This window comes from Cataglyphis hispanica, chromosome 13 (assembly GCF_021464435.1).
Source record: "Cataglyphis hispanica isolate Lineage 1 chromosome 13, ULB_Chis1_1.0, whole genome shotgun sequence".
NCBI lineage: Eukaryota > Metazoa > Arthropoda > Insecta > Hymenoptera > Formicidae > Cataglyphis > Cataglyphis hispanica.
This window is the reverse complement of record NC_065966.1, coordinates 6,484,817-6,505,949: the sequence shown is the minus strand read 5'-3', so window position 1 is coordinate 6,505,949 and position 21,133 is coordinate 6,484,817. Positions and strand designations below refer to the sequence as shown.

General features: G+C 32.5%; 2 pseudogenes; one reads left to right on the top strand and one right to left on the bottom strand.

Moving 5' to 3' along the window:
* The window catches only part of LOC126854273 (phospholipase A2-like), a 179,588-nt pseudogene that overhangs the window by 102,779 nt on the left and 55,676 nt on the right, over positions 1-21,133 (top strand).
* LOC126854104 (uncharacterized) lies at positions 9,786-20,078 on the bottom strand (annotated as a pseudogene).

Genomic DNA, 21,133 nt, shown 5'->3' with positions numbered 1-21,133 from the left:
GCACTATTATTTATATAATGATAATAATAATATATATTATAATATTCAGTTTTATTGTAGATCTGTATCTAGATTAATATGTATAATTGTATTTACCAAGCATGTTTTATCTTCGCCATGTTTTTGCTGCCACATCATAACAGACTATGCTCAATTTCTGTTATGTTTTTGCGTTCAATAGTTGATAAAATATATTGTGTTCTAAATATTGCCGCATTTTTACCATTGCAATTATCCAGGTCATGCTTGATTTCTGCCGCATTTCGACAATGTCTGATAAGACAAATTTTATACTCGATATTTGCTATATATCTGCTGTCACAACGTAATAAAAACTAATGCTCGATTTTCGCTCCATTTTCTCTATTTTATTTGGTACATATAGTGTCCCTAAACTGACGATAAATATTTTAATCACAAATTCTTTGTAACATTTTAAGACAAAAATTCTAATACAAAAATGTCGAGACTACAATAGGTTACAATACAGGAAAAGTTTAAACATCATGAATGACGGAGCTAGAATTTTGCGCCTCATAGATGGTAAAATGACCGGTGGTAACAAAACTTCCATGAACCTTTGAGAATAGTCAAATTATTTTAAAAATATTCAAGATTTTTATTAAAAATTTATTTTTGTTTATCTGTAATAAATCATAAGAACAGTTTAAAATATTTTTATTCAATAGTTTAATATATATATATATATATATATATATATATATATATATATATATATTTATATTGATATGTGTCAACTGTTTCCACAATAAAATTAGTCGAGACAACCAAATATGACAGTTGACACATATCAGTACATTAAACTATTGAATAAAAATATTTTAAACTGTTTTTAGAATTTATTACAAAACAGAAATAAATTTCTAATGAAAATTTTTACAGTAATTTTACTATTGTCAAAAACATTCGGTTCATGGAAGCATCTTTACCATTGGCCATCCCTGAGGGCGCGAAATTCTAGCTTTGTCGTTCTTTCACAATTCTAGCTTTGTGACCTTTAAACTTTTCCCATTTGAAAACTATTGTAGCCTCGACATTTCGTATTAGAATTTTCTTCTTAAAATGTTACAAAGAATTTGTAAATAAATATTTATCGCCAATTTAGGAAAACTCTGTATATTGGCAAGCCGCGCTGTTAGACATTAAACTTAATGAGGATATAAGATATTGGAATCTGTCATTGTCGAATTTGTTAGCATATCGCTAGCATATTGCTAGAATTTTTTTTATCTGGATATGAATGGTGTATATTTAATATAACTTTATTTAAGATTGTAATAATTGAAGCAGGCAGCCAAAAGGGAAGTCAAACATCAATTATTAAATAAAGTATATTTTTTTTATATTTAAAGTATAATTCTCAATGTACATATAGACACTCACACGCGCGCGCGCATGCATGCATGCATGTACACATATTTAATTTTATTTTTATCTTATTTTATTTTAATTATCTTATTCTATATGTATATAAATAACAAAATACAACAAAAAATGGTATTTTTATAGTAGTTTTATAGTATACAGGGTTTTCTTATAAATCTATTTATTATTTGCAAATATTTATAGATTGCTACACTTATAAGAATACTTTTTTCATTTGGGTTTAAACTTATATCTTGGCACTTCTAAATAAATGGAACTTATCAAGTTGATAGTAAATCTACAGTATATGCAAATAAAACTTATTCATAAATTACATATAAAAAAATTATCTTAATAGAAAGTAAGATTTTCTGTTAATCATATTAAGAATTATTTACTAATATTATGTAAATGTTAAAAATTACAACAATTCATAAGTTCTCCTTTTACATGATATAATAATAACATAAAAAAACTTTCTATCATAATATAAAATTTCCTGAAGTGAAATAAAATTTTATACATACAGGGTAGCCCCGAACGTTCTAGTCAGATTTTGAGATCTTTTAGGAAATTTAATTCTGAACAAAAAATTTCCTATAAACATGGGTCAAAAAATGCTTCCTTAAACAGTTAATACCCAAAAACCTCTGAAATTACGATTATTTTACATGTTTTTATAAATATCAGGGAAAGTATGCGTTTTTTAATAAAAAGTACCGAAACAAAAATTGTAAAGAATTAAATAATCTTTTAAATGATATCAAAATGATTGTAGTACGTTCCATAAGTTTTGAGAAATAAAATAAAAAGTAGATGAAACTTTATAAATTTCTTGGAGAAAAATCAATAAAAATAAAAAGCAAAAATTTTTTTCTTTCATAAAAATAAAATAATTCTTCTTTTTAAATTAAAATAGCACTGTAGAATATTTTTTAAATGGAGAGTATCTTTAAAAAGCTATGTCGACAGCAAAAAAAATATTTTTTTATACATTTGAAACTGATTATCTCAAAACCTATGGAACGTACTACAATCATTTTAATCTCATTTAAAAGATAATTTAATTTTCTACAACTTTTGTTTCGGTACTTTTTGTTTAAAGACATTTTCCATGATATTTTCCATGATATTTGGAAAAATGTGTAAAATAATCACGATTTCAGAGGTTGAGCGATAACTTCTTAAGAAAGTATTTTTCGACCCATGTTTATAAGAAATTTGTTGTTCAGAATTAAATTTCCTATAAGATCTCAAAGTCTGGTTGGAACGTTCGGGACCATCATATGCAGGGTGTCCTGCAAAAATTGTACCAACGCTCGTGAGCGGGTAGAGAACAATAAATTGAACAGAAAAATCTTTTACCATTTTGCAATTTTCACAATTAATAATTATTGAAATATTAATTAAAATGTATTGGCGAATGAGCATGTGCATCGCGCGGCTATCGCGTGGCTAGACCATGGGACGTAAGCGGGGAGCACACATTTTTGCATAAGCGCATAACCATAAGTATAAGGAAATTGATTGGTTCATTTTCTTATGCATACATTTGTGGACCAATCAATTTCTTTATATTTATGGTTATGCGCTTATGCAAAAGTGTGTGCTCCCCGCTGTACGCTCTAGGCGTGCCAGCAGCGAGCTTCGTAGTGTCGCACGGCAACGCGAATAGTTTGGTCTCACGCGTATCCCTCTCGTCGCGAGTTGTTTCAGATAAAAGTTAAAAGCTTTCGAGGGGAACATAAAAAAATACTATTGAGTTGATAAATAAAAATTTTGAGGTTATTTTCAGGTCATCTACATTTATTTACATAAATCGATTTCTTGCAATATTTGACGTGAAAAATTATAAAGAATAGTATAGCTAAAAATTTTATAATTTATGATATTTTATACTTTAATGTGACATAATTTTACATGAACTACGAAAAACTATCTACACTACTCATAAAATATACACTTTTGACTTGACCTAACATAACCTATCTTTGTTATTTTTTATTTATTTAATTTTATTTAAAAAGAACTAAATAAATATAAATAAAATAAATATAAATATAATAAATATCGCTTTATATTAAAAATCGAAAACCCATGTGAAATCGTGCAATGATGGATTTCATTCCGTGCCGAAAGCACGGAAGTAGGACTTCGCTTTACATGGAAAGTTTAAAATCTGTATCGAACTGTACAATATAAGTCTCATCTTGTACCGGCGGTGAACCTGGCTTTACATGAAAAATTGAAAATATGGAATCGTACAATAATAGACCCCTTCTCGAGCCAAAAGCACAGGGTGATGGAGAATAGACCAGTAGATCTCATTTTGAGTGGAAAGTTCAGAACCGTACAATAATAGACCACGTCTCGCATCGAAAGCATGGGGCAGTGTGGGATGAATTTCACTTTGCACGGAAAGTTGAAAATCCATGTTGAATTACAAATTCTTAAATTATGTTTACTATCCATCCAACTATTCAAAAAGCCGATCTTGCGTATTTGAAGTAAAAAAATCCAAAATTTAACAAAAATTTAAATATCTTACAAACTAGTCGTTTCCGCAAGTTAGCATTTGAGCATTTGATTTCATTTAGTATGTATTACTACAAATGTATGCCTACAAAATTTGATCAAAACTGGAAGATTGTATATGAAAGTCTAGCCGACATCTTTTTAAAACACTATAATAAAATATTTTTTATTAAATATTTTTCGAGTTATTTTATATCTTAATGTAACATATTTTGATATAAAAAATAAAATATCTCATAAAATATTCAGTTTTCAATAATCTTACCATAATACTTTTATGTAGAATAATGAGACAAATCAATTGGTATAAAAAACGCAAATTGTTGAAAAAAATACATTGTAAATAAATACATATGCAGTCTTCAAAATAATTATTTTTTTATATCAATTGATATCAAATTAAAATAACTCAAAAAATACTTAATAAAAAAAATACTTTAGCATAATGTTTTGAAAAGATCTCAAGAAAGATTATAGTAGTATACAATGAAAAATAGAATTTTATTAAAAAAAAATAGTCTTAAAATAATCTTTAAAGTAATCCTTAAAATAACCCTTTGAATTTTGATTTAAAGTCAGATGAAGATAAGCTTTAGATGACTTTGACAATACCAAACAATTTTCGTCTAAAACATATTTGTCTTAAACTTAAGGACTCTGAAATATTTCAATGGATTGATTAAAATGGCTCACCCTTATTTTACTAATATATAGATAAAAATACTAATATATACATAAAATAATATAAAAGTGTAAGAAATATTTCCTATAATGTCTTTATGCATTGTAAAAATGTGTACAAAGCAGCAGATTTTTTGCTATTGTAATCCATTAGTAGAGTATATAGGAGAGTTCTAACCCAAGTCCTCTGAGGGGTGTGCGGATCGAGGGGAAACCGCGCGGGGAATTTGTTGGCGCGAAAAGTATGACGCGCGGGCAAGGGATGCTTATCGCGGGCAGGGGACGCTTATCGTGGGAGCGGGACATTTAAACCGGTGCATATATACAAAGGCGAGCGCCAATGTCCGGCTGCTTTATAAACATTATAAACAAATAGCGTATATTGCGTGCGGTCTGAACGTTGAGAATTTTTTTCTAAGAAGAACCGTTTATCGGCGCAGGTATAAAAGACGAGAAAAAGAAAGAAGGAGACTGCGACATATCAGCGCCAATGTTCGACAGCTTTGCGTCTTGCGATCTTCCATCCATAAGCAACCATTCAAATATTATTGTTTTTTTCTATAAAGAATTGCTATGTATTAGCGCCGATGTCTGCTAATTTATAAATACTATAAACAAAATAGACATCGCGCCTATTTACGGACTCTCAAACGTTAGAAACTTAAAACCGTGTGGACGCGAAGATAAACAGACGGATCGAATATTCGAACTCTAAGAGTTGCACAGCAGACTTAGGAATTTCTAAACAAACGATAAGGAGAAGAACGACGCATTCACAGATGATCTGTAGCCGAATGAAACATATAACGAAGAACAAAGGATGTCAAAACCGCAGTATAGGATTTGAAACAGCATACATCGATCGAAAAAAGTTTAGCGGATACTGTGTTGTGTGCCAAGTGTTCAATATAGACATGGAACATCTTGAGCAAACTGAACGCTATTGGAGCCGTCGCACCAAGTCGCTACTTTAGGCGAATATTTCGCGTAGGCGCAGCGGTGCGGAATAATTTATCAAACAGCTCGAAGAAAGCAGTCGTGTCAAGCGTCCGCGACTCTTGATCGTAGTTCGACAATCTTTAGTGGCCAGAATTGCGCGATTCGAAGGTGTAAAGACTCGATTACAGAGATAGTTTATACCTAGTGGTGGTAACTATAGTGGTAACAATAACGCGGAAAGACTCGTTTGGTGAGAGATCGATACCGCGTTCGAAAACCGCGTATTGACTGATGCAGTGATTAACAAAACTATATCGAACCGCTTCAATTTTTCACCTGAGGATCTCAAAGACATTGTGTTCGAACACGTGAAAAATGTGATAAAAAAACATTTTAATGTGAAGATGAATACTGTGTTCAACGGCGAGTTTGTGACAGATGACAAGCGCGCAAATAAAAGCATAAATACGAAAAACTATGAACTATTTCGTACATCAGATTTATGCAAATGTATGAGCGGCGCGTTATTGTGCCCATTCTAGCATCGCTCGAAGAATTTCAAAAGCACGACAGTGGGAGGTCTTTGTCGCGAATACTTGATTTAACTATAAACATAAACAAGTATAATCCAATGCGCGCGGGATGTCACGTAAAATTATCGCAAAAAGTAATGAAGAAGAGAGCGATGATAAACGTGCAGTCTAATGATAACGCGTGTTTCGCGTAGTCGCTGCTCTACACCCAGCTAAATTGAAAGTGGATCGAGAATCATCGTATCCACATTATACGATAGTGCTGAATCTCCAGGACATTGAGTTTCCAGTGACTGTTAATCAAATTAAAAAATTCGAACTTGCCAATGATATCTCCATAAATGTATATAATATCGAGGAAAAGAACATTGTCCGACTGAGCGAGCTAAAGAGAGATAAACACTTCAACTTGCTTTACGTGCAAGATCCACGGGATGACAACGTCGGACATTTTGCGTGGATCAAGAATTTATACCGTCTCGTAAGCTCGCAACTGAGCAAACATAATGGTCAAAAATACATTTGCGATCGGTATATTTTATATATTTTATATATTTTTTCTTTTTATTAAATATATGCAAAAGAAAAATTAAATGAAAAAAAAATTCTTTTTTTTAACAGATGTTTACATTACTTTGGACCGGAGGATAAATTACAATCGTATACAGTGGACTGTAGAAAAATGAACAAGTGCGCCATCCGTTTATTGAAAGGGGAATGACAAGTGGCTCAAGTTCAACAATTACAACAGGAAAGGGCGACTGCCTTTTGTCGTATACGCCGACTTGGAGTGAGTTTTGAAGAAGACGGAGGAAGAAAAACTTACCAGCATCATCAAGTATTTAGCATAGCTTATTATATACATTGCGCGTACGATGACACATTATCCGCGTATCATTCTCGCCGTAATACCGATTGCGTTTCATGGTTTGTCGAAGAACTAAAAATTTAGCGCATCGCGTAGAGATTATTCTAACCACGAATGTTCCCATGATAAATTTAACGCGAAAAGAATGGGAAAAATTTAACAGCGCAACACATTGTCACATTTGCGAGAAACCATTCTTGCCGGACGATACACGAGTATGCGATCATTGCTATCTGACCGGGCGGTACCAAGGACCTGCGCATTCAAATTGCAAATTAAATTATAGGGGTTCTTTTTACATTCCAATAGTTTTTCATAATTTATCCCGTTACGATTCACATTTCATTATCAAGGAAATAGCTACAGCGTTTGAAGGGAGAATTGAGTTATTGGCGATAACAAAAGAAAAATATATATTTTTTACAAAAAATGTTAAATTTGCAGAAGAGAAATCAAAAAATCATTTGCGTTTTATAGATTCATATTTCAAATTTCTTTCAGCCAGCCTTGACAAATTGACATCTTTTTTAAATAAAGACAAATTCAAAATTTTTTAATCAAAATTTCAAAATGTACAAGAAGACAATTTCAATTTATTAACACAGAAGGGCGTCTTTCCGTACGAATATATTCACTGCGTCGGCAGGCTGGAAGATACGTGTTTACCATCGCGCAATTCACAGTTCTTTGACCGGTGACACTGTAACCGAAAGAGATTACACGCACGCCGAGACTGTCTGGAAGCGATTCTCCATTCGCTAGGCGAATACAGTGATCTATATTTAAAAACAAATGTCTTGTTATTAGCAGATATTTTTGAAAATTTCCGCAAAAGTTGCATTAAAAGTTATGGCTTCGATGCCGCGTATTACTTTACTCTCCCCGGTTACATGTGGGATGCCATGTTGAAACATATAAATATTATGTTCGAATTACTTACTGATATTGACATGGTTATGTTTATCGAACAGGGAATACGCGGCGATTTGAGTCAATGTTCCGGCAAATATGCGCATGCTAATAACAAGTATATGCAGTCGTATGATCCATCGAAATCTTCATCGTATTTAACATACTTTGATATCAATAATTTGTATGGATGGGCAATGTGTCAACTATTGCCCTATGCCGATTTTCGATGGGTCAACGACGTGACCAGTTTTGATACATCATTGATTGCGCTCGATTCGCCTGGTTACATCCTTGAAGTCGACCTCGAGTATTCGCAACATCTTCACGATGCGCATGCTGACCTACCGTTTTGCCCGACACGCGATGAACCTCCCGGTAAACGGGAGGATAAGCTCCTCGCGACATTATATGACAAGAAGCGTTACGTGATACACTACTGCAACCTGCACCAGTGTACTCGTCACAGTCTTCGAGTAGCAAAGATTCATTGTGTATTGCAATTTTCACAATCTCCATGGCTTCGCGATTATATAGAACTCAATACAAAATTTCGAACACTCGCGAGAAATGATTTCGAAAAAAATTTATATAAATTAATGAATAATGCGGTATTTGGCAAAACGATGGAAATTATACGCAATCATGTTAATGTAAAATTATTAACAAAGTGGGATGGAAGATTCGGTGCAGAGGCAATGATCGCAAAACCGAATTTCCATAGTAGAAACGTGTTTTCTGAGAATCTGACCGCCGTCGAATTGCGGAATTTGGAAGTAAAATTTAACAAACCTATTTACGTCGGTATGTGCATCCTCGACATTTCTAAAACGAGTTTCATCACGAATACATGTTACCGTTATATCGCGGCAATTGTAAAGTCATGTACACCGGCAGATAGTTTAATTTATCACATCAAATGCGACAATGTATATGAGAATATGAAACGCGATATCGATAGATTCGATACGAGCGATTATCCGGCTAACAACGCGTACGATATACCGCTTGTAAATAAAAAAGTACCGGGTTTAATGAAAGATAAAAATAATGACGCGATCATGACCGAATTTGTTGGACTTAGAGCAAAAATGTACGCGTTGCGAGGAGATGGTAAAAAAGAAAAAGGTCAAAGGCGTCAAGAATAACGTCGTTGCGAGAACGATAACGTTTGACGATTACACGCGATGTTTGAATGAAGAGATTGAAATGACACATCAACAATCGTGTATTAGATCAAAATTACACACGAAGTATATACCATCCGCGAGACAAAAATTGCTCTAAGTCCGTACAATGATAAGCGGTATATCGTATCCGAAACGGCTGATACTTTACCGTGGGGGCATTATGGGATACCTTTATAAAATGTAATATAATGTAGCGTAATGTAATGTAACGTAATGTAATGCATGTATGTGTGTGTATGTATCAACTTACCGACAGGAAAACAAGAAATATCCCAGAGAACATGAAGACGTCTAAGACGTCTCTTCAAGGCGTCTAAGACGTCCTAAAATTACTAAGACGTCTTATAAAACTATCAGATAGACGTATTTATGATGTCTTTAAGACGTCTTATGTCCTGTTTTATGATGTCTTTGAGATATTGCCTTTAAGACGTCTTTAAGATATTGTCTTTAAGACGTCTTTGAGAAATTGTCTTTAAAACGTCATATATAAGATTATTTTGAAACGTTTGTGATTTCGATCGGTAATATTTTAAATTATATATATATATATATATATATATATATAAAGTTAGAAAATTACACATTATTTTTAAACTTTAATTATAAATTTTATTTGAAAATTAATTATTTTTTAAATACAATAATATTTTTTAAATATAATTTTTTATAATTAAATATTTTTAAATTCAATTTTTTTAATACAATTATAATTATTAATTTTATTTAACATTGTAATTTTTTATTTGCATAATTAATTCGATCTCCTGCGTGTCGTAACCATTCTTGAATGACTTTATCCTTCATGAAGGCTGCATGAATTATTTTCTGATATGTATCCTGAAATAGACAAATACAAATTATATAAATATTAGATTATTAGATAATTATTAGATTATTTTATTCTTTCTATTAGTCGCAAATCATAAAATAAAGTAATATATTCAACACAGTGTCTAATATATATATATATATATATATATATATATATATATATATGTATATATATGTATATATATATATATATATATGTATATATAATATGTATGTATATATTGGACTGTATTGAATATTTACTTTATTATATATATATATATATATATATATATATATAATTATATATATATACATATATATGTATATAATTAATATTTATACGTTGTATTACATAGATTTTTTTTGATATATATTTAAAAATCGTAAAGTTGATGAAATAAAACAAAAAAAGAAAATTATTTTATGATTTAATACAAAATATGTTCATGTTTTGTTCATGTTATATGTTCATGTTATATGTTTTTTTCTTGTATATAATCCTTGCCCGTATGTACAGAAAAAAATAAAATACATAATTGAAAAATAATTAAAAAAATAATTAAAATAAAATTTGAAGAAACGAGAAAAAAATTGCTTGTATATATATATATATATATATATATATATATATTAAATATAAATTTATGATTATATATATGAGCTATTTTATTCTCATTTTTTAAATTTCACTTTTTCTAAAAAACAGCAAAATTTATTTCTAATTATTTTTCAGTAATTCTCATTTTTTTCTTGTACATATGGACAAAGATTACGTAAGAGAAAAAATATATATTATTGAAAATAACAAAAATAAAAATAACTTTTTGCATTGTATTTTTTTTTGAGTTTGTGATTAGATTACATTTAGATAATTATATATATATATATATATGTATATATATATACTATATACACCCTGTATATATGTATGTATGTATGACCTTTCCTTTTCTTTACCCCCTCCTTTGTCCTTTCCTTCTTTCCCTTCCTCCTTACCTAGCCCTCTTCTCCCACCATACTTTTCTCTCCTCATCCCATTTCCATTCCTTCCCCTCGATCCACAGCCTCCTATTATCCACCAGTGTACTTCTTCCTTTCCTTCTTTCTTCCCTTGCCTTCTCCACCATCCTCCATCTTAACCTCCTTTCTTCCATCGTCAAATCCTCATCCACTCCCCATTTCCTCCTAATCTCTCCTCTCTTCTCCAGCTTCCTCTCTTCCTCCTTCCTCCTTCTTTCCTATCCTTCCTTTCCTTCCCTCCATCCATCTTTGTCCATCTTCCTCTTCCATTCCTTCTCCTTCCACCCCTCCATATCCATTCCTCCTCCTTCCATTCCCCCTATCCTGTTCCTTCTCTCCTTCACCAGTCTCCATTCTTCCTCTGACCCTTCGCTTTCTCTCTCTGCCCTTACTTCACTTCCTTCCTTCTTCTTCCATCCTGCCTCTCTCTTTGTCTCCTTTCCTTCTCCATTCTTTTCTTCTCCGCTCCGCTCTTCTTCCTCAAACTTCTTATTCACCCTTCTCACCTTTCTCCTTTTATCCATATTCACTCCATCCATCCATTCCTCCATCCTTCCTCTCTTCCTTCCTTCCTTCCTCCTTTCCTCCTCCTCCTTCCTTCCTCCTTCCTTCCTCCCTTCCTTCTTTCCTCCTCTTCCTTCTCTTCCTCCTTTCTTTCCTTCTTCCTCCTTCCTTCCTCTTTCTTCCTTCCTCTTCTTTCCTTCCTTCCATTCTTCTTCTTCCATCCTCTCCATTCCTTCCTTCCATTCCTCCATCTTCCATCCTTCCATCTCTCTTTCCTCCCTCATCTTCCATTTCCTTCCATTCCATCTTCTTCCTTCCTTCCTTCCTCCTTCCATTCCTCTCTTCTTTCTCTTCCTTCCTTCCATTCCTCCTTCCCTCTCTCTTTCCTTGTCCATCTCTCCATCCTCTCCTTCCTCCATTCCATCCACTCTTCCTCCTTCCATTCCTCTTCCCTCTTCCACTCCATCCTTCCATCCTTCTCTCCATCTCCTCCATTCCTTCCATCCCTCCATCTTCCATCCTCCTTCCATCCTCCTTCCATCTCCTTTCCTCCTTCCTCTTCCATTCCTCCTCCTTCTCTCTCTCTCTCTCTCTCTCTCTCTCTCTCTCTCTCTCTCTCTTATCACTCCACCTCACTCTTCTCACTCCACTCTGCCTTACCGTTCTTTCTCTCTCCTCACCCTATCCTCTCTCTCACTCAGCTCCTCCGCTATCCTCCACTTACTTTTCTCCCTTCTGATACTCCTAACCTAACTCTATATCACTGCGCACACTACGCACTATTCTTCCGGTTCTGCCACCGTGCTTAATTCCATGTGCTCGATCCTTGCCCCAATCATACCTCCTGCGACATCTCTCATATTTCCATCACACTTGTTCTTCTCTGCCATTACGTCCTGTATTACCCCTGTATTCCTTTTCTCTCTTACCGACCCCTCTCCTCTTTCTTAATTCCATCACCATCTCTCGACCATCACCTCATCCTTATTTGACCCTTCTCACGCTGTGCCTGTGTTGCTCCAAACGTCTTCTCTCTCGTCAACCTCCTTCCTCTCTCTCTCTCATCAATTCTTTCCATCCTAACCTCCAACTGCCACTATATCTTTCGCTCCTTCCAATTTCCTCATCTCCTGTCCGTCTTAAGCAGGGAGTATACACTTTTGCATAAGCGCATAACAATAAACATAAGGAAATTGATTGGTTCATTTTCTTATGCATACATTTGTGGACCAATCAATTTCTTTATGTTTATGGTTACGCGCTTATGCAAAAGTGTGTGCTCCCCGCTTTACTTCCCTCCATTCTCCTCAGATCTGCGCTCTGCACTTTGCACTTCCTTCTCCTCTCTTTTAGTCCTTGCCTTTCCCCTTGCACCTGCCCTACAAGCCTTTTTTCCTCGAGCACCCTTATAATCAACCTCCTCCGCCGCTCCCACCCTGTATATATATATATATATATATATATATATATATATATATATATATATATACAGAGTGTTTTACCAAAAGTGGCCCCCTTTTATCTTTTAAACTAAAAGAGATAGACCGTAACAAATATATATTAAATGGTTCAAATTGAACTTTATTGTGATCGTAATGGTTACTTCTAAAAATTATCTGTATTAACAAACAGAGAAGTATGTATAATTTTTTCATAATAGTGAATTTTTTAATAGGAAAAAAGTTGTTGCGCTATTTAAAATGAATACAACGATGTATCATATAATATAAATATTTTACATATTATATGAGTTTTATCGACTTGAAATATTGCGGGAGACATCTACCTTTTCACTTTCTGCCCTGCGTTATGATCAACTTCTGACTCGTGTATTAGAAATTGACAGATGTCATGTTGTCATTTGATCATAATACTCAATCCGAAGTTGGCCAGACCACAGGGCCGAAAATGAAAAGGTAGACTCGCAATATTTCAAGTCAATAAAACTCGTATAATATGTAAAATATTCATATTATATTCATATTATATTCACATTATATTATATATCGATGTATTCGTTTCAAACAGCGCTATACCTTTTTTCGTATCGAAAAATTCACATTATTATAAAAAAATTATGCATACCTCTCCGCTCACTAACACAGATAACTTTTAGAAGCAATCATTATGCTCACAATAGAGTTTAGTTTGAACCATTTAATTTGATATATATTTGTTATGATATATATATATATATATATATATATATATATATATATGTTTATTATATTTGTCTATCTCTTTTAAAAGATAAAACGGGGTGGCCACTTTTGGTAAGACACCCTGTATATATAAAAGATATATATAGATATATATTATTTAAATATAAATATTTATAAATTATATACAAAATATATGTAAACATATATATATATACATATATATATATATATATTTTATATATAATTTAAAAATATTTATATTTAACTATATACATATATAGACATTTTTTCAGAATATAAAATGTACAATTATGATATATATATATATATATATATATATATATATATATATATATATTGCGACGACTTTTCCCTTCGCGAGCTCGGAGCGCGTCCGCCGACGCGGTCTCTCCGTCGCGCGAATGTTCCGTTGCACCGGCGAACGGGAGTACGATTCGCCGGTCGGGAGATACGGAAAAAGGGATCGTCAACAAAAATACAGGGAATCGAGAAATGGTTATACGCCGGGAGGGAACGGGGTGGAAGGTGTTCCGCGTGTGCCGTGACGAAACCTTAAAACTCGCGAGAATTGCAATTGGGCACCAAATACGGTCTTGCACGTATCAATTTTCGTCAAATAGGCGAGATAAGCGCGAAAAAGACGCGAAGAAAGAATCCGATTTCGTCGCGGGCGGGCTAGCTCACCTAACGGTAGAGGGGCAGGGCGGATATTGATCGCACACGATATAGAAGCAAGAGACGACACAGAGTGACAAATACGCGTAAAAGAAATTAAATTCGTCGAACGTAACAAAGAGATAACAACTTTATTAATTTAGAGGTGTGTCCGAATGATAACAACGATAAGCGGTGATATGCTCAGTGTTAATTAAGTTCGCGGAAGCGAGTCTGGGTGTTAGAAACGACTTAGCGCCACCGAAAATCAGACGCCGTTAAATTAGAGCCGATCGGGCCTGTGCCCGAAAGCAATTATACCGAGTCGATTATCGGACCCCTCGCGGATCAATAATATTTCGCTCGCTATTCTACCATGCCGTATGGTTACCACATGCATCCAGTGCATCCTTAGCATGCACCTCGCTAATCTAGCTCGCAACGTTCAGAACGATACTCCATACTTTCCGCGAAATCACTACCTCAATCATCCATTCTAACGCATACGATTCGACAAAGAATATAATAAACCGAAATATTCGCACGAAACGCCCTCATTCTCGATGGTTAACAACAGGAATACCTAATCGCGAGACACACTCACACTCGGCGACCTCACACATACACGACTTAGACGCTAGACGACGAGAAATTACGCGCTAATATATTACGCAGAGTCTCGGTCCGCGATCTCCAGAGACGATATAAATGATATACAACGCGCAATATTTATTGAGTCCAATACTCGAGACTCTTCGGGGCTCGGATCGCTTGTCGACGAGGCCGTGTCGCTAATACAATTACGCTACCATGACGCGATAATCGCTAAATTTCCGAGCGGAACTCGAACACGAACACAACACTAAAGTACGGCTTCGACGGCAGAACGATCCCGATATCGCGAACATGCGTGGCTAACACGTAGCGGGATAACCTCACCGGCACGATGCTCTGCTCTTGAAAGTCCGGAGGTTCGACAGCTACTTCTCGTTCGGTCTCGTCCTCCCGGAATCCTGCCGCAATTACGCTCTCGCACTCTTCGCTCTCGTCCGGGATCTCTCCTCGCACGCCCACGCCTGCTCGCGTATTTCGCTCTCGCTCAAAGCACGTCTAACATTCGCTCACGCTCGCGCTAGTCTGATCCGGGAGCACCGCGATCTAGAATCGGTAACGCCGGGCCAGCCGGGGATGCGCAACCGGGGTGCGTGTTATCACGGTCCATCACGCGATAACACGCGAGGCAGCCGTCTGGCGGCACGCTCATGACCGGGGGCGCGCGCACCTCCGAGATCGCGATCAATATTTTTCCACGGGGCCCTTCGGAGAGGGCCTTGGCGAATTCCGCCGGGATCTCGGAAGCGAGGAACGCAACGGTGTCCCTCGCCGATCTCCTCTTTTTCCCGCCATGCCTCGCGGCGATGGAGCTCCTTCGGGATCCTTAGGGGCACGTCTCCGCACGGTCCTGCGTCGAGGCGCGAGGATCCTCCTCGTCCTCTCGCGCTTCTCGCCACGCTTCCGAATTCGGTGGTTGATAATTCCTTTCCTTTTTCCTTTCATCCTTCCGAAGATCTTCCGAGTTGTTGTGATCGTTGTTTTTGATTGTTGCGGCCGTTTTTACGCTTCTCCGATAAGGCTCCTGTGTTGTATCGAAATAAGGAAATAATAATACAATTAAAAAGATGAAATAAGTCCGACAAATAACGCCCCTCTGGAGATTTCGGCTCTAATGTTTTGAGACTGGCGCGGATGCGTTTTCCGCGCTCGGAGAGAGATCCGGTGGACGTGCGCGAGACGGCAACGTCACAATATATATATATATATATATATATATATATATATATATATATATGTATATGTATATAATTATTTAAATGTGATCTAATCGCAAACTAATAAAAAAAATACAATGCAAAAAGTTTTTATATTTGTTATTTGCAATAAGAACAAGAATTAAAATGAGCAACAAATAATTGTACATATTAACAGTAAGAAAAAAAATTTACAATTACCAATAATTATAGCGGCAAATCCTTTGTCTTTTATAGACATAGACTCTTTTTGTCCTGTCCAAGATAATTTCTGGCACAAAGTATCCGTTAATATGTATTTTAAAATATTTCTGATTTTGTTTGCGTACGTTGTTCCTCCAATTTTTGAAAACTTGGATTTCTGGAATCAAAAAAAAAATATATATATATATATATATATTTAAATAAACCGCAGCCATGGCCGACGTCTACAGACGAAAAGTGTTTTTTTGTATGTGTGCTGTGCGCATGTGTTCTGTACATACTTTTTGGGGCCATGCATTTCGTAGAATTAGTAGTCTAGTAATATATAGAAATTTGTTCTAGCACCATGTGCGTCATGCGTGAGGATACAAAATGATTACTACACGTTTTTGCAAAATATTGATTTGTGCTTGCAAAGTATTAATCAGTTCAGTGAAAATATCAATCTTAAAGAAACTCTGATCCATTCAGTGTGTTACAACGCATTCAGTTTCTTCGAAATATACTGTGATAATTACGAGTAAATTTTTACTTGCGCAAGGATATGCATATTCTACTGCCTTTTGAAAAATCTTCCATCATGTGTATTCTAATCACGCAGTACGAAGTCATGTAGTGAAGGTAAGGAATATATCAGCCAATAATCCATAAATATTAGATAGGTACGTTTAAGTGTATTAATATAGCCATCCATCTCCATTTTATACTCTTTGTATATTTTATACTCTCTCATTACATTTTTGTAATCTCGGAATGAAAATATTTCATTTTTCAAAAGTGAATAAGTGTAAAAATATAAAAGTGTGTGTAAAATAAACGATTATATAAAAGTAAATCTTTTTTATTTTCAGTGAATGAAAAAAATGTAATACTTACAAATTGTCTTCGGATGTCTTTGTCTGTTTTAAGATCTTCTTCAAATTTTAAAAGATCCTCTGTTGTCGACAATGGAAACTCCGGTAACAAGTGAGTATCTTCTTTGGATGCAGTATGAGATTGTGTTTCTTCGTTCGTCAATAAATTTATTATTATATTCAATTTTCTCATCATATTTTTTTGTGTTGCATGTATCTGTGATATATTTTTACGGCATGCATCTATATGCAAAAGAAGAAAATATAAATTTATCTTTATGTAAAATATTATTATTAATTTTATTAATTCAGTTTTGATAGAATAAACATAAAAAAATATAGTTACTTAATAATTTTGCGCCAAAACAAAAGTGAAAGTAGTTTAATCAAAAGTAGTATAGTAAAAAAATATATAACATTGATACATACCACAGCATGTATGATTTGCTTCTACATTATTTGGTAGATCATTAACATTTAAAAAAATATTAAAAAATATTTGAACATTATATATGAATACATGTATTTTTTATATAGCAATATTTTTATACTTGATATTGTTCCAGATTGTTCCATGCAGTTTTCGGTATCAGATAAATTGGAATCAACGTTTTCGTCACATGGAGTATATATGGTAAACATATCTAAAAGAATTTATAAATTTATTTATACTTAGCTTTTATATTTATTTTACTATTTATGTATATATATATATATATATATATATATATATATATAATTATATACCTGCAATAAATAACAAAATAAATAAATAAATATATATTTATGTATGCATGCATATACAGGATGTAACTAAACAAACGCATATGGACAATATTATCAGATACAAAATAACAATCCAAATCAAAAATTCTTGACCCATTTTTTTATCTGAGTTTTCTTTTCATTGTTATATGATGTTAAACTAATCAGCGTTACAACGGAAAACAAAAAAGGTATGATGTTGATCGGAATAGCAAGATGGCTTTCTGCTGTATAGAAAAATGAAATTAATTACTTTTATTATAACAAATATTAATTTTATCATAAAATTTGTTAATATATAATTTACTAGTCTGTAATAATATTTAAGGAATATTAAAAGATTTATAATTATAAAAAAAATAAAAAAAAATAAAAATAATTACTTTATTGTAACAATTATCAAATTTATCTTGAAATCATGGTTTTGTAATTACTTTTTTTATTTTATATCTAGTATCGCTGAATATGAATGGCTTAGAATAAAGTAAGGACAATTAAGGAGAATAGAAATGAAGAAAGAAACTAAAAATATACATACTGTCTAATTCTTCATTATCATTAATAACGCTAATATTTAATTTGCTGGATGCTCGAATATAAGATGAAGCAAGCATTGGCATACGGTGAGATTCTTTTATTAAGTGACCTATATGATACAATTTATATTATTAATTTGTAATAATACTTAATTAGCGTAAAAGACTTGTAACTATAAAAAATGAAATTACTTTTATTATAACAAATATTAATTTTATCATAAAATTTATTAATATATAATTTATTAATTTGTAATAATATTTAAGGAGTATTAAAAGATTTATAATTATAAAAAGAAATAAAAAAATAAAAGTAATTACTTTATTGTAACAATTATCAAATTTATCATGAAATCGTTGTTTCTTAATTAGGTCTTTTATTTTATATCTAGTATTGCTCAATATGAATGGCTTTTAGATATTAAAATAAAGACAATTAAAAAGAATGGAGATGAAGAAGAAAACTAAAAGTACATACTGTCCAATTCATCATTATCATTAATAATATTCATATTGCTGGATGCTCGAACATAAGATGCAGTAGGCATTGGTGAACGGTGAGATTCTTTTGTTAGATGACCTATATGATACAATTTTTTATTAATTATTATTCTGTAATAATATTTAGCATAAAAGAATTAGCATAAAAGACTTGTAACTATTAAAAAAAAAATGAAATTAACTACTTCTATTATAACAAATATCAATTTTATCATGAAATCATACAACCTATTAATCTGTAATTTATTAATCTGTAATATTTAATTAACATTAAAAGACTTATAATTATAAAAAGAAATAAAAGCAACTATTTTATTTTATTGTAACAATTATCGAATTTATCATGAAATGGTTTCTTAATTACTTTTTTATTTTACATTTAGTATCTAATAGTACATAATATGGATATTAATGTGAATGACTTAAATATTGAAAAAGACAATTAAAAAGGAGTCGAGAGGAAGAAAAAACATAAAAGTATACTGTCTAATTCCTCGTTATCATTAACAGTACTAATTTTGCTGGATTTTCGCACATAAGACCTGTGAGATTTTTTTGTTAAATGACCTATATAATATAATTAATATTATTATATAATAATATTTAATAATAATTAATATTAATATATAATATTAATGCGTAATAATATTTAATTATCATAAAATGCTTTTAAATGTGAAAAAGCAATAAATATAATTACTATTATTATAGCCATCATCAAGCTCATCATGAAACCGTGGTTTTTTTATTAATCTTTTCTTTAAATCTTGTATTGAACTATTAAGATTTTCGAATCTCCCTTCTTCCGACGTTGAAATGTCTGCTGCTTCTTTTTCAATTTTACGAGCTATTTCATAAGTTTCTGTAAAAAAATTATACGTATTCTCTATATAAAAAACGCATACACAAAAATGTATTATATTATATTGTATTATATTATAATATATCTCATTATATACCATAATATATCATATTATATATTATACCACATTAAATTAATAATAATTACTATATGGTCCTATAATGCGCCGGTAAACCGCATATTCCAATTATCACTGAGATTGATATTTTTTATTATGGCTCCTGTAGCATTAATTTCTTTAGGTGGCCAATAAAAAGTCTTATTTTTTAAATCCACCCAAGATCTTGGAACTGTCGAACACCAATCGTCACAAAATATAACATAGCACATCTAAAATAATATTAAATTAAATATTGATTAAATAATATAGATTAAATATTAATTCCCAAATGTTGAACGTTTTTTTTATACAAAGTAAGCATGATAACATAAAATATTTAATACTCACACTGTTACAAGTGTAAAAGAGGCATTATATAATAAACGTTATTAAAAGATATTTGTAAAGCTTTTTTATCTATTTGTTTGACAGGAATTATTTCTAAATGCATTCCTTTGCTTGCTATATGTATTTGCATATTTTCAGAATTACATGGATATCCTGGTATGGGTCTAAGATCAATACATTTTTTTCCCAAGATAACGGGGTTTTCATATTTGAAACCAATATATTCGATCCAAAAAACAGATCCATCTTTCAAATAGCAGCAATTATTTGCGAATTTTGTTAGCACAAAATTTTTAAATTTGATCTGCTTGTGCGAATTTACACATCCTAAAGATAAGTGTTTTCTATTGGTTTTAAAAATAATGGTGCATTTGGAATAATATTTTGAGAATTAATTGCAAATCTTGCATTTTCATTTATCCTATTGTTTAACTGAGATAATGGTTTTTCTGATTTTCATAATATTTGTTTTAACTTTTTTAGATAATTTTCAAACGGAAATGCACTAAATCTGTATCAAGCGAGCTATATCTTTTTACATCTTCACTGAGATGTATTAAATTATGCACATTATAAACTAAATTAGCATTGCCATATAATATTTTAAACATTTTAACAAAATAAAGCAATAATTGATTAGCGTATAAATTATTACGAAAACAATCTTCTGGATGACTTAAAATCCGTATAGCAGTATGTAAAACGCAAAAATGTTGGAAATAATCCGCATTCAGATATTTATTTAAAATAATAGGTCCTAAATATAAAAGAAATATTCTATATTCTGTGGCTTTCCAACGATCTAATTCATTAATACCCCGTGACCGACGTGCAAATTCAATAGGTATATATGTATTCACGTAATTCTATTATATCTCTTGATAATTCTTGTACTTGTGCTGAACGTAACCGTGATATTTGATATCCCTTAATCCAT